Source organism: Rattus norvegicus, chromosome 7, assembly GCF_021556685.1.
Source record: "Rattus norvegicus strain SHRSP/BbbUtx chromosome 7, alternate assembly SHRSP_T2T, whole genome shotgun sequence".
Lineage (NCBI taxonomy): Eukaryota > Metazoa > Chordata > Mammalia > Rodentia > Muridae > Rattus > Rattus norvegicus.
The window spans coordinates 63,832,476-63,845,752 of record NC_141540.1 but is presented as its reverse complement, the minus strand read 5'-3'; the positions used below and the strand labels follow the sequence as shown (position 1 = coordinate 63,845,752).

The window sequence follows — 13,277 nt, the reverse complement described above, 5'->3', positions numbered from 1 at the left end:
AAGAACTCAAGAAGTTAGACCGCAGGGAGACAAATAACCCTATTAAAAAATGGGGTTTAGAGCCAAACAAAGAATTCACAGCTGAGGAATGCCGAATGGCTGAGAAACACCTAAAGAAATGTTCAACATCTTTAGTCATAAGGGAAATGCAAATCAAAACAACCCTGAGATTTCACCTCACACCCGTCAGAATGGCTAAGGTCAAAAACTCAGGTGACAGCAGATGCTGACGAGGATGCGGAGAAAGAGGAACACTCCTCCATTGTTGGTGGGATTGCAGACTGGTACAACCATTCTGGAAATCAGTCTGGAGGTTCCTCAAAAAATTGAACATTGAACTGCCTGAGGATCCAGCAATACCTCTCTTGGGCATATACCCAAAAGATGCCCCAACATATAAAAAAGACACGTGCTCCACTATGTTCATAGCAGCCTTATTTATAATAGCCAGAAGCTGGAAAGAACCCAGATGCCCTTCAACAGAGGAATGGATACAGAAAATGTGGTACATCTACACAATGGAATATTACTCAGCTATCAAAAACAACGCCTTTATGAAATTCGTAGGCAAATGGTTGGAACTGGAAAACATCATCCTGAGTGAGCTAACCCAATCACAGAAAGACATACATGGTATGCACTCATTGATAAGTGGCTATTAGCCCAAATGCTTGAATTACCCTAGATGCCTAGAACAAATGAAACTCAAGACGGATGATCAAAATGTGAATGCTTCACTCCTTCTTTAAAAGGGGAACAAGAATACCCTTGGCAGGGAAGAGAGAGGCAATGATTAAAACAGACACAGAAGGAACACCCATTCAGAGCCTGCCCCACATGTGGCCCATACATATACAGCCATCCAATTAGACAAGATGGATGAAGCAAAGAAGTGCAGGCCGACAGGAGCCGGATGTAGATCGGTCCTGAGAGACACAGCCAGAATACAGCAAATACAGAGGCGAATGCCAGCAGCAAACCACTGAACTGAGAATAGGACCCCCGTTGAAGGAATCAGAGAAAGAACTGGAAGAGCTTGAAGGGGCTCGAGTCCCCATATGTACAACAATGCCAAGCAACCAGAGCTTCCAGGGACTAAGCCACTACCTAAAGACTATACATTGGCTGACCCTGGACTCTGACCTCATAGGTAGCAATGAATATCCTAGTAAGAGCACCAGTGGAAGGGGAAGCCCTGGGTCCTGCTAAGACTGAACCCCCAGTGAACGTGATTGTTGGGGGGAGGGCGGCAATGTGGGGAGGACGGGGAGGGGAACACCCCTAAAAAAGGGGATGGGGAGGGATTAGGGGGATGTTTGCCCGGAAACCAGGAAAGGGAATAACACTCGAAATGTAAATAAGAAATACTCAAGTTAATAAAAAAAAGAAAGAAAAAAAAAGTTTCCTGTGTGGTATTGTTTAGGCAGCATGGACTGAAGGAGTTGTGGAGAAAAGCTGAGACGTGGAACCATGTGGCAGGGTCAGAGCCCTGAAGAATCCAGGAGAGGTCACTGGTGAAGAAGAAATAGCCTCCATTGCAGAAGAGACCCCATAATATAGGAGATGCGAGTACCATGGGACGAGCATCAAGGACAGTGGAGTAGAGCTGTTCTGAAGCTAGGAGACAGGCCGAGTGTTGCAGAATGGTCAAGGACAAATGTGTCAGTGGAGAATACCACAGAAGGAAAATCAAATATTGCTGTAAATCATGCAGTCAACCAGAGTTGACGTGAGAATAAACAGAAAATATTTTAAAATGTTTAATACCAATTTGAGAACCAGGTGGGATGGAGAAGAAGGTAAAGAGGAAGAGAAGCCACTGTGCATTAGATGAGTCATGAAAACATGGCCCTGAGGCCTGGCAAATTAGAGTTAAGAGCAGCTCCAATGAAATATAGTAAGCAATAACAGGGTTATCGATAGGAGAGTAGATTCTAATAGCACAGAGGGTAGATATCTGCCCAGCTCTTGTGCTGTTTAATGCTTATTGTAAATATAAAGGTATGTGTGTCTTTTATCCAGGAACTAAATGGTTAAAGGCACAGTAAAAACCCTGGATTGGGATTGAAATTTTCTATAACAGAAAACCTGAGTATAATTATTATTACTACTTGCCTTGGTCCACTTGTGCTATTACATTGAAATACAACAGATTTATTAATTTATAAACAGTAAAAATGTGACTTTTACAGTTCTAGGGGCTAGAAAGATCACATTTAAGGTGCAGGTGGGTGCTGTATGGTGAGGAATGTTTTGCCTGTTACTGTTTTCTCCAGAGGTAAGAACCCCCTGTTCTCACATGAAGGAAGGGCATAAACACATTCCCTCCTGCTGTATAAGCGATTTTTCCATTGTGAAAAAACACCATTATCAAAAGTAATTAAAGGAAGAGAGAATGTATGACTGACCTGTAGTTCTAGAGGGATAAGAGTCCATGATGGAGGTATAGAGGCATGATGGCAAGTGACATTCATGACAGTAAAAGCAGGGAGCTAAAATCACACAGCGTGAGCCATAAGCATGAACCAAAGAGCAAATTGGAAATGGTGTGGAGCTTTTAAAGCCAAAGCCAGCCCCTAGTGACACACTTCCTCCAGCAGGGTTGCTTCACCTAAATCTCCCCTGAAAAATGTCACCACTGGGGACAAGGTGTTCAAATGCCTGCTTGAAGGTCACTTCTTGTTCAAACCATCACATCATCTTTTATGTAATAGCCTAAGTACCACAAAGAGTCTAATTGCCTTTTTGTGGTCCCACCTCTTAATATTACCAGATCAGTGATTAAGCTTCAGTGCAGAAATTATAGGGAACACAGTTATCTTACAGCCTTATTCAGTGAGGTCAGCATCTCTGAAATGCCTACTGTTGATATAAAATAACAGCTCTGCTTTAAAGGAAATTAGACAATTGTTTCTTGTACATTGAATGTGAGTAATGATGTCCTAGGTTCAACTTGTTCTGAATAACATGTTCTACCATTGAATTCACTGCATGAACTTTTACAGTTACAGAATAAAAGAAACCCATAAACTGACACATTTACTGATTTTGTTACTAAAAGCACTGGGTAGGCAAGACTCTATTAGAACAGAGGGAAAGATCCATAAGTTTAAGGTGCTTTCTTAAAGCCTATTACCTTTAGGGTTGATAGAGGCTGGATGTCTGCCAAACTCTGTGGTACATACCAAGAAGATTATCTATTAGCAAGTCTAGAGACTGCCAGGAACACCAGTTAACTGGCTATTAACGGTCCCCAAAATGGCCCAAGGTAATCTGAGCCCAAGACCTAGCAACGTTCTATCTTCAAATCACAATTTCTCACTCAGCCAAGGTTAAGCAGTGTACGGGTTATTTTTTTCTTTTTTTTTTAATTTTACTTCTTTTTTAAACATCATACATGCATAAAATGAACTGTGATTATATCTACCCGCCATTACTGCACTCACTTCCATCCCTGCGGACCTCTCTTTTCCCCTATTTTCCCATTCGACTTCCACCTCTTTCTTGTGGTCTACAGAGTCTTTAACACAGATAAGGCTTCTTCAAAGAGCGTTATGTGCATGGTGCAGTGAGGAGTGTTGCTCTGCTCATGCTCTCCAGTTAAGAACAGTACATAAGTAAGTGATGAGCAGTAGTGTTTCCCTCAACATCGTCTGCAATCTTCAAAGAACTCAAATGCCATTCTCCTTAAACATTACAAGGCCACGACTGGATCGAGAAACACTGGGCATTGGTTCTAAATGTCATTCCTCTAAATAATTATATCAGATATAATTCCTTAATGGCTTCAAGATGAATAAGTTTCTGAGAATATGTAGGAAAGGAGAAGAGGGGACGAGTAGAGACCCTGATGTTTTGTTTTACTCTTTATTTAAGGTGGACCTGTGTGTGTGTGTGTGTGTGTGTGTGTGTGTGTGTGTGTGTGTGTGTGTGTGTGTCACATGCAGTGCCCATGCAGGTCAGAACAAGGTATGGAATCCACTGAAACTAGAATTTCAGGAATTTATGAGTTATCCTATGGGTGCTAAGAACTGAACGCAAGACTTCGTTCTACAAGATTAGCTGGTGCTCTTGATGAAGATGGAACCCTGGATCTTAAGAAGAGAACTTGTCAGGAGACAGAGGGATCAGGAGGCCTGGTCTTCCATTCTTAGGTAGGTTATACCTCTGTCTCCTGGGCTAACACACCCATACCTCCATTTTCTTGGCTGACCAACCCCATCTCTTAAGCAGGCTCACTCTACCCCACTCAGTGCCTAGTCTTACTGACTCAGCAAAGCCCTCCTCTTGGTCTGGAAGGTTTCAGATATACCGTGTCACGACACAACCTGGGAAAGGGAAATAAACATTTGCTTCCTGCAAGAGTCACAAGGCCCCAAACAACTCTGGCTGCCATTACTGGCAATTTTAACACCAGAGCAATTTAGAGACTAATTGATGCTGAGGCTTAATGATGTTTTAAGTTCCAGATTTTACATAACTTGTGATACTGCATCTACTTTTTCTTTCAATTTTTTTTTTTAAATCATAAACAGGTTTTTGGCATAGTCTGCTTTTTCTAATTGATTTATATATAGCTCCTTATAGAGTAAATTCACTAAAACATGATTTATAATAAAGGTTGTAATTAATATTCCTTAGTCTAGCACACTACTTCCTTCCATATACATGATGATATGGCTCATCTATGTCTATTATCTTTCACTCTTAGAGTCCATGTTACTAAGAGTTGAGACTTAATTTAAAAAAAAACAATTTATGTCTCTTTCTGCGTGACTGTTACATGAATGCTGGTGTCCACAAGAGCAGATGAAGGAGTCCGAGTCTCCCAGTCTGAAATGTTGATAGGCTGTAAACTGTCTGACATAGGTGTTGGGAACCAAGCTCGGATCCTCTAGAAGAGCAGGACAAAGGGGTTGGGGGAGAGAAGTCTCTTTCTAGGACAGACCCTTAAGATCCTTGCCTCCTGGGATTCATGCCTATAGGAAATTCTCTCACCCTGAGTGTGATTAGTGATAGCATATAACAAAGAGAACACACCATTTCCGAATTGGGTTACTAGACTGTGGCTTGCCTTGCTCACCCTTACTCTGACTCTCACAGCCTTTGTCCTTGGGGAAACAAACTGCTTTCTGTGCTTCTGGGCCTGCAGAGAGTGTCATGGGAAAGTATGAGGGAGTTGGGTCAGCAAGCAACTGAGAACTTAAGCCAGCAGGTCATAGAGACTGGCTCATGTCATGAACCCCATGACTGAGCACAGAAGTTGCCATCCAGACAGGCCAAGCCTTCAGTTCAGACCACAGCATCCACAGTGTCCTAGCACAGAACTATGGAACGATGGAAGCCAGAGACACCTGCAAAGTCTCCCTCTGGTTCTTAACCTACAGAAACTCCCAGACAATGTACATTGTAGTTTAAGCCTCTAAATTATAAGGTGATTTTGGTATACACGGAAGACACCTGTACATGGACCTAAAGATGTTACGCATTTCCCACAAATTCTGGTAGTAAGGTAAGTGTCACCTAGAATTCCTGTCACTCACCTCTGTCATGCAACATGATTTAAAGGAAATGGGGAAGATGGAAAGTAGTACAACAGGCAAAAGACAAATAGCAATGAAGGTTGTCTTGTTGTCTATACCTCTCTAAGGGCCAGGCACTCTAATGCTAGTACAGTCATGCTAAGCTTTCTGTTTCTAAAAATCTATCTCTACATCTGTCTGTCTATCTATCTATCTATCTATCTATCTGTCTGTCTGTCTGTCTGTCTGTCTGTCTGTCTGTCTGTCTGTCTATCTATCTATCATCTGTCTATCATTTATCCATCATTTGTTTATCATCTATATCATCTATCTATCAATCTCCTATTTACATCTATACCTATCTATCTATCTATCCATCTATCCCTCTACCCTCTATCTATCTATCTATCTATCTATCTATCTATCTATCTATCTATCATCTATCTATATATCATCTCTTTATCTATCTATCTATCTATCATCTGTCTATCATTTATCTATCATGTGTTTATCATCTATATCATCTATCAATCTCCTATTTACATCTCTATCTATCTATCTATCATCTATCACCTATATCTATCATCTATCTATGCATCATCTATCTATCATCTATATTCTAACATCTATCTATATATTTATCATCTATCTTTCATCTATCTATCATCGATCATCTATCTATCTGTAATCTGTCATCTATCATCTGTCTATCTTCTATCTATCATCCATCATCTGTCATCTATGTATCAAACATCTATTATCTATTTATCTGTACTGGCTGGTTTTGGGTGTCAATTTGACACAAGCTGGAGTTATCACAGAGAAAGAAAGGAGCCATCCTTCAGGAAATGCCTCCATGAGATCCAGCTGTAAGGCATTTTCTCAAGTAGTGGTCCAGGGTGGGAGGGCCCAGCCCATTGTGAGTGGTACCATCCCTGGGCTGGTAGTCTTGGGTTCTATAGGAAAGCAAGCTGAGCAAGCCAAGGGAAGCAAGCCAGTAAGTAACATCCCTTCATGGCCTCTGCATTAGCTCCTGCTTCCTGACCTGCTTGAATTCCAGTCCTAACTTCCTTTGGTGATAAACAGCAATGTGGAAGTGTAAGCTGAATCAACCCTTTCCTCCCCAACTTGCTTCTTGGTTATGATGTTTTGTGCAGGAATAGAAACCCCGACTAAGACTCTATCTGTCTGTCATCAATCTATTATCTATCTATTTTTAGTGAATATTGGTGTTTTGCCCACATGCATGTCCATGCATCATATTTGTGTCTTGTGTGAATGAGTTGGATCTCCTGAAACTGGAGTTACAGATGGTTGTGAGCTACCGTGTGGTTGCTGAGGATAAAAGCCAGGTCAAGAGGCCAGTGTTTTCAACGACTGAGCCACCCACCCCACCCCCAGCCCAGCCAGGGTTTCAGATGGAAAGTAAAGGCCTCTTTGTCTCATCAACCAAAACAGTCGTTTTACTAAGCACGATTGTAGCCTTTCCTCTATACACATGTGATCATAGCTGGTTTGTCTGCACCTGTAGCACACCTAACACGTTCTATACACATGTGATCATAGCTGGTTTGTCTGCACCTGTAGCACACCTAACACGTTCCATGCAACACGGACAACAGCTGCAGAAACCTGAAGATAAACTTACCTTACCTTGTGGTTCAGGGACTCACCCACACCCCTAGCCTCACAGTCCTGGAGTTTCAAAATCCTTTTACAGCCAAATGGCACACTGCAACATGTAGACCTTTAAGAATGTGTACTTTTGCTTTTGAGAATTTCATACGTGTGCACCTACACGTGTGCAGTGTATTTGTTTTTGAGAATTTCACACACATATACCATTTATTTCGAGCATATGCAATCTTTACTCCTCCCGCCCCCAATGCTCCTGAGACCTCCCTGCACTGGGTCCCACTGTGTCAGGTCCCTAGATTTTATAGCCTACTGATGCCAATCAGTGCTGCTCGTATGCGCCTGGATGCAGAGCTGTCTACTGAGGTGTGAACAACCTACCAGGGATTCCAGAATCAGTGACTCTCCCTCCCTGCAACGGCCACCAACTGCTGACAGCTCCTCAGCTAGGGCTGGGTAGGACCTCGACAGTCTCCTTATCTAACCATGCTGGAACGTTGAGTGTCTTGATACTGTGTAGGTCTTGTGCAGGCATCCACAGCTGCTGTGGGCATATGAGTAAAACAGCCCTGTAAGATGCAGAAGACACTGTCTTTGCACCTGTCCTCCCCAATCTCTAGATCTTATAATCTTTCTAATTCTTCTTTCACCATGTTCTCTGAGCAGAGAGAGAGAAAGACAGAGAGACAGAGAATGTGTACGTGCAGAAGTAAATACAATAGGTTAGTCCAAGGTCTACTGTTGTCATGAGTTGGACTTGAGCCTACTTGATCCACAGCCATCATGGCTGTGGAGGTTGTTTTAGTTAGGGTGATTTTTGCTGTGGTGAAACATCCTGACTAAAAGCAAGTGGGGGATAAAGGACTGATTTGGTTTACAGTTCCACCTCACTGTTCTTCATCTAAGGAAATCATGGAGGAAGTCAAACAAGGCAGGAGCCGATGCAGCGGCAATAGAAGGTGCTGCTTACTGGCTTGCTCCTTGTGGCTTGCCCAGCCTGTTTTCTGATAGAACCCAGGCCCTTGAGCCAAGGGATGTCACCATCCATAATGGGCTGTGCTCTCCCTCATGGATTAGTAACTAAGAAAATGCCCTACAGGCTTGCCTGCTTACCACCTAATCTTCTGAACACATTTTCTCAGTTTTGTGGTTCTTTCCTCTCATATAACTATAGACTGTGTCATGTTGATATAAAACTAGCCAGGACAGAACACATGCCCTGAAAGGAGAGAGCAAAATCATGAGGCAGCCTTGTGGGGCGAGTGCCCAGAGATTACCCCCCGAAATACAGTCTTTGGCTCCATGTTAGGAAAGACTGCCTCAAAGACTTGTGAGGTGCCTTCAAGCAAACTTTCCAGTTGTGCTGACTTAGCACACTAATCTCCCTCCCCAGCCTCTCTTTACCACCTCCCTCTTTCCCTCCCCTACTCCCTTCCATTCTTCCACTTCCTCCCCTTTTCATTGATATTTAGATAGGATCTCAATCTGTAGTTGACCTCAGATCCAAGCTTCTCCAGTCGAAGCCTCCCAAGAACTTGGATCACAGATGAGTAGAATCACGCCCAGCTCTTCACTCTCTTCTCTCCACCAAGCAGTCGCTTGGCCAAGTCCTTGCATGCCTCTCCTTCCTAGTCAAGCAAACACTTCAGGGAATCTTTCCTGCATTTGTGTCCTGAGGCTCACTGTAATCTATTTAAAATGGATCAGTAATTGTCATGGCACAGGCTGCGTGCTTGCCTCTCCGTTCAGAATATCTTTACTGAGGATCCTAGGGCGTGACCTTTAAAAATTGGCTTTCCTCAAAGATCTAGGCTTGGTCAAGGACAGCGGCCATGTTCTCTGCTGCTTGGAGAGATTGGGGGGAGGGGTGTTCTCCGGCTTCCAGTATGATTGTCAGTTCCACGTGGAGCAAGTTTCCTTGTCTCTCCACTCCCTAAGTCCTTATCAGACTTGCCTCTAACACTCTGATTCCCACATTCCAGGGCGTCCCTAACCTTTATCTTCAAACTCTTCCACCCTCTGCCTGCTATTAGTCTCAATGCTGGCTTCCACGTTTTCAGGTCTTTTATGGCAGCTGCCCAATTTCTTCTTCACCAGTTAGTTGTTCCCTGTTTGTCCATAGTTTGTTGCTACAATGTAATACTTGAGGCAAGAAACTTTGTATAGAGGTTTATCTAACTCGTAGTTTTAGAGGATAAAAGTACAAGATGGGTCTGAGACAAAATAGACGGGAGAACCCAAGGGGCCACGAGATAGGAAAGAAACCCCTCCTCTTGGGATCTAGTTTGTTTCTGCTGTTGAGAGTCAAGTCCAGAATGTTTGTACTCCAAGTTTAGCATATTAGTTTTCCTGTCTCATCTCTAAACCTAAATAGTAGGCCTGGCCTCATTAAAGCACTGTGGTGGTTTGAATATGCTTAGCACAGGGAACAGCACTGTTAAGAGGTGTGGCCTTGTTGAAGTAGGTGTGGCCATGTCCGAAGAAATGTGTCACTGTGAGAGTGGCCTTTGAAACCCTCCTCTTAGCCGCGTGGAAGTCAGTCTTCTCCTGTTTGCCTTTGGAACAAGAGGTAGAGCTCTCAGCTCCTCCAGCACCATTCCTGCCTGGACACTGCCATACTTCCTGCTATGATGATAATGTCCTTTATAACAGCTGCCTTGGTCATGGTGTCTCTTCACAGCAATGAAAACCTTAACTAAGACAACCACCTTACAATCCCTTTTGCTGTGACAAAATGAGCAAAAGCAACCTAGGGGAAGAAAGGATTTACTTGCTTTATATTTTCAGGACAGAGTCAATTACTGAAAGAAGGTGAGGCAAGAAATCAAGCAGGAACTGAAATAAAAACAATAGAGAAATCTGTTTATTGGCTCACTCTCTGGCGCATTTTCTTATACAGTTGGGGACCCCCTGTCTAGGAATGGTAATGCCCATAGTGGGCTGGACCTACCTACATCAATTAATGATCAAGCTATTACTTCACAGACAAGCCCACAGGCCAGTGTCATCTGGACAATCCTTCCCTGGAACTTTCTCCTCTAGTGACCCTAGATTGTATCACATTGCTTCAGTTGAAGCAGGACAATTGGATTTTCCTTTTGGAATGATATAAAATTTCCATGTATCTACCTTCTAGAGCGTTAGTGCTGTTATGATCTTCCCAAATCCCATTTTGGTCATGCCCCTTTGGACCCCTTCAAATCACAAAGGCCCCAATAAATCAGGTATATTTTCTAGTTTTACTCAGATGGACTCCCTTAACCCCAGTGGACTAAGGTGATGCTTTTCTAATGCTTAGCAATTTGGCTTAATAAAAAAGAAACTTGGCTGAACACAGTTATCACGATAGATAAGAGAGTTAATACGAGTGTTAGAGAGTTAGTTAGGGTATAGCCTCGGCCCCATGAAAATTTCACAAGGTTGAAATCAGGGCAAAGCTCAGCATGCAAGATGAGCTGGAAGAGGGCTCTTGGAGCAGTGGTTATTAATATCTGCTGAATAACCTGACCTTTGTTGCTGTAAACAAGAGCAGATAATTACGTGTTCATCCTAAGAGCAAAGCCGAGATCAAAATTGAGGCATTTGTCAAAGGGGGACGGAAAAGTAATTTGTACTAAAATGAAACACAGAGCTTTACTCTTAGTATCTGACAGCTCCAGCCCTTGTCAAGGAAGATTGGTTGCTTTAGGTAATGGTTGTAATTATCATCCTGGTCCACCAGGACACCGCTCCCCCCCCCCCCCCCCCTGTTTTCTGGAGGCAGCGGCCCAGAGCAGTGTGATGCAGAGAAATAGCTTTTAGGAAGGACATGTTCCCCTCCCTTTCCTTGCCTGGGTTGGCTCTCCTCAGAGTCAATGCCAATGTGAAAGACAGTCTCAGACAAATAAGGTGACACCTACCAGACTGAAACCACTTTCCGCCACAGCACCACAGACAGGTGTGAAATCACACAGCCCTCAGAGGAACCATTAACCTAAGGCTGTTTACAGTTACAGTCTCGCTGTGGGCTCTGCACATTATGCTCCATAGGCAAGATATCTTTTTCCAGTGAGACAATGTCTTAGGATTACCAATGTGCAAACAGTGTTGTATATGTGTGTGTGCATATAGATAGATAGATATAGATATACGTGTGTATCTATATTTACATATATACATGTATCTACATTTGTATATATACATGTATATTATATATATTTATAATATATGTGTGTGTATATATACATATATATATATATATATATATGTGTAATTTGTATTAGAGTGGCTTCTAGACCATGGTCCAGCTAGTCTAATAACAGCTGTCTACCAACTAAAGGTCCAAGAATCCAGTAAATCATTATTCACAGGGCAGGATATCTCAACAGCTCTTCAATATAAGCTACAATCCTAAAGAAGCAGACTCTAGTGCTAGTAATGGGAAGAACTGGCTAGCAAGAGCTAAAGCACTCTGGCAAAGAGAGCACACTTCCTTTTTCCCTGTGGTCCATGTCTTTTCTCTACGCTGCCAGCAGAAGGTGTGGTCCAGATGGAATGGGGATCTTCCCACCTCAAAAGATTGGGATTAAAGGTGTATCTTCAGTGAACCTTTGATCTCAGCACTCGGGAGGCAGAGGCAGGTGGATCTCTCTGAGTTTGAGGACAGCCTGGTCTACGAACAGAGATCCAGGACAGCCAGTGCTGTTACACAGAAAATCCTTGTCTCTAAAAACAAACAGACAAAAAAAAGGTGCATCTTCACACCTCAAAAGATCTGGATTAAAAATAGATCTTTCCACTCTAAATGACTTAATGAAGAAACAAATCCCTCGCAGGTGTACACAGTCACTGGGTTTCAGTTAATTCCAAGTATGGTCAAGTTGACAACCAAGAATAGTCATCATGCATGGTTTCATCTACAGGGACACAGTAAGGGTTAATTTTACCTTAATCCTTTGCCATGGATACTAAAAGCAGTGAGCAGGCACCCTGCAGGATCGTGATCTCCTTGTCACTTACCTTATAACAAATACACAGAAAAGCAGAAGGCGTCTCCTGTGAGGGCTTCAAGTTCAGAGTCTGCATCGCACTCTCTGGCAACCCTGGTATGAGCTGCTTAGACTCCGTGAGTCTCCTTTCAAAGACAGGGGATAATATTTTACAACGTTGCTGTGGGGATTAAATGAGCTAGTATGCGGTAGGAAACTGAATTTATTTAAGCTGTCCATGTGTGGCAACAACATTTATTTTCTTGTTCAGTCTTTCTTCCTCCTAACCTCCTTCATTTCTCCTTCAAAAAGACCATAAACCTGTGAGGCCTGTAAGAACCTCATATATACACATATATCCTTTTCAGCCCCTATCCAGTTCTAGGTGTAGTCTGGTGTCTCTACAACAGGTTGGCCTGGAGCTACTAGGATCTGCCTGCCTTTACCTGTCCCAGCTCCTGAATGACAACTGTAGGCCACCACATCCAGCTTTCTTTCCCCCTAGGGGTCTAATTGCTACTTTTAAAGCAAGCCCTTTACCAAGTAAGATGTCTCTTCAGCCCCTAGGGCTATGTTTCAAGCAAGAATATTCTTGTTTTTCTTCAGCTGGAGGATCTTGTGTACTTTCTATTCTGAGAAATAGACCAGCCATATTCGTCTTTCAATTGCTACCAAGAAAGAAGAAACCAGTAGCTACATATTCTAGGGCCCTTGAAACGTAGCTACTCAGGTCAGCTGCTGCATAAACCAGCAGCAATGCCTTTGCTTCCCTTGGTTGTTCAAATACCACTCAGCTCCCCAAGCCTGCTGAGGGATTAGCTATAAGAGAGCAGTGAGCAGGGATAAATGCCTTAATTGGCTACCAATATATGGTCCCTCCTATTCTTAGAAATTCCTCATGTTTGTCTAACTCCCTTAAAAATAGAGCCCAGATTCCGTGGCTGGTTTCCATCATACATAAAACCAGGACAGTTGATAGGTAATAGATTGGAGAGCATTGCCATCTCTGGAAAGCCTCAGTTAGCATTTGTTTTAGTTGTAAAAAGTCATGCTCAGAAAGTTGTCTGGTAACTCAATTTATCTTGAGTATTAATATTCAGAAATAGCCTTGACCAGAACTCAGTGTACAGACTAGGCTCCTCTTTCCCTGAAC

At 42.8% G+C, this 13,277-nt stretch overlaps 1 long non-coding RNA gene across 1 annotated transcript in view; it reads right to left on the bottom strand.

Annotated features, from left to right (window-relative positions):
- LOC148004701 (uncharacterized) overlaps positions 1-12,924 on the bottom strand; it is a 34,295-nt gene extending 21,371 nt beyond the window's left edge. The window contains exons 1-2 of the long non-coding RNA XR_015624695.1: positions 12,665-12,924; positions 12,156-12,270 (exon numbers count right to left, since the gene is read on the bottom strand). This is a non-coding gene — a long non-coding RNA (uncharacterized LOC148004701). The remainder of the gene's footprint in view (positions 1-12,155; positions 12,271-12,664) is intronic.
- Positions 12,925-13,277: the final 353 nt, after the last annotated feature.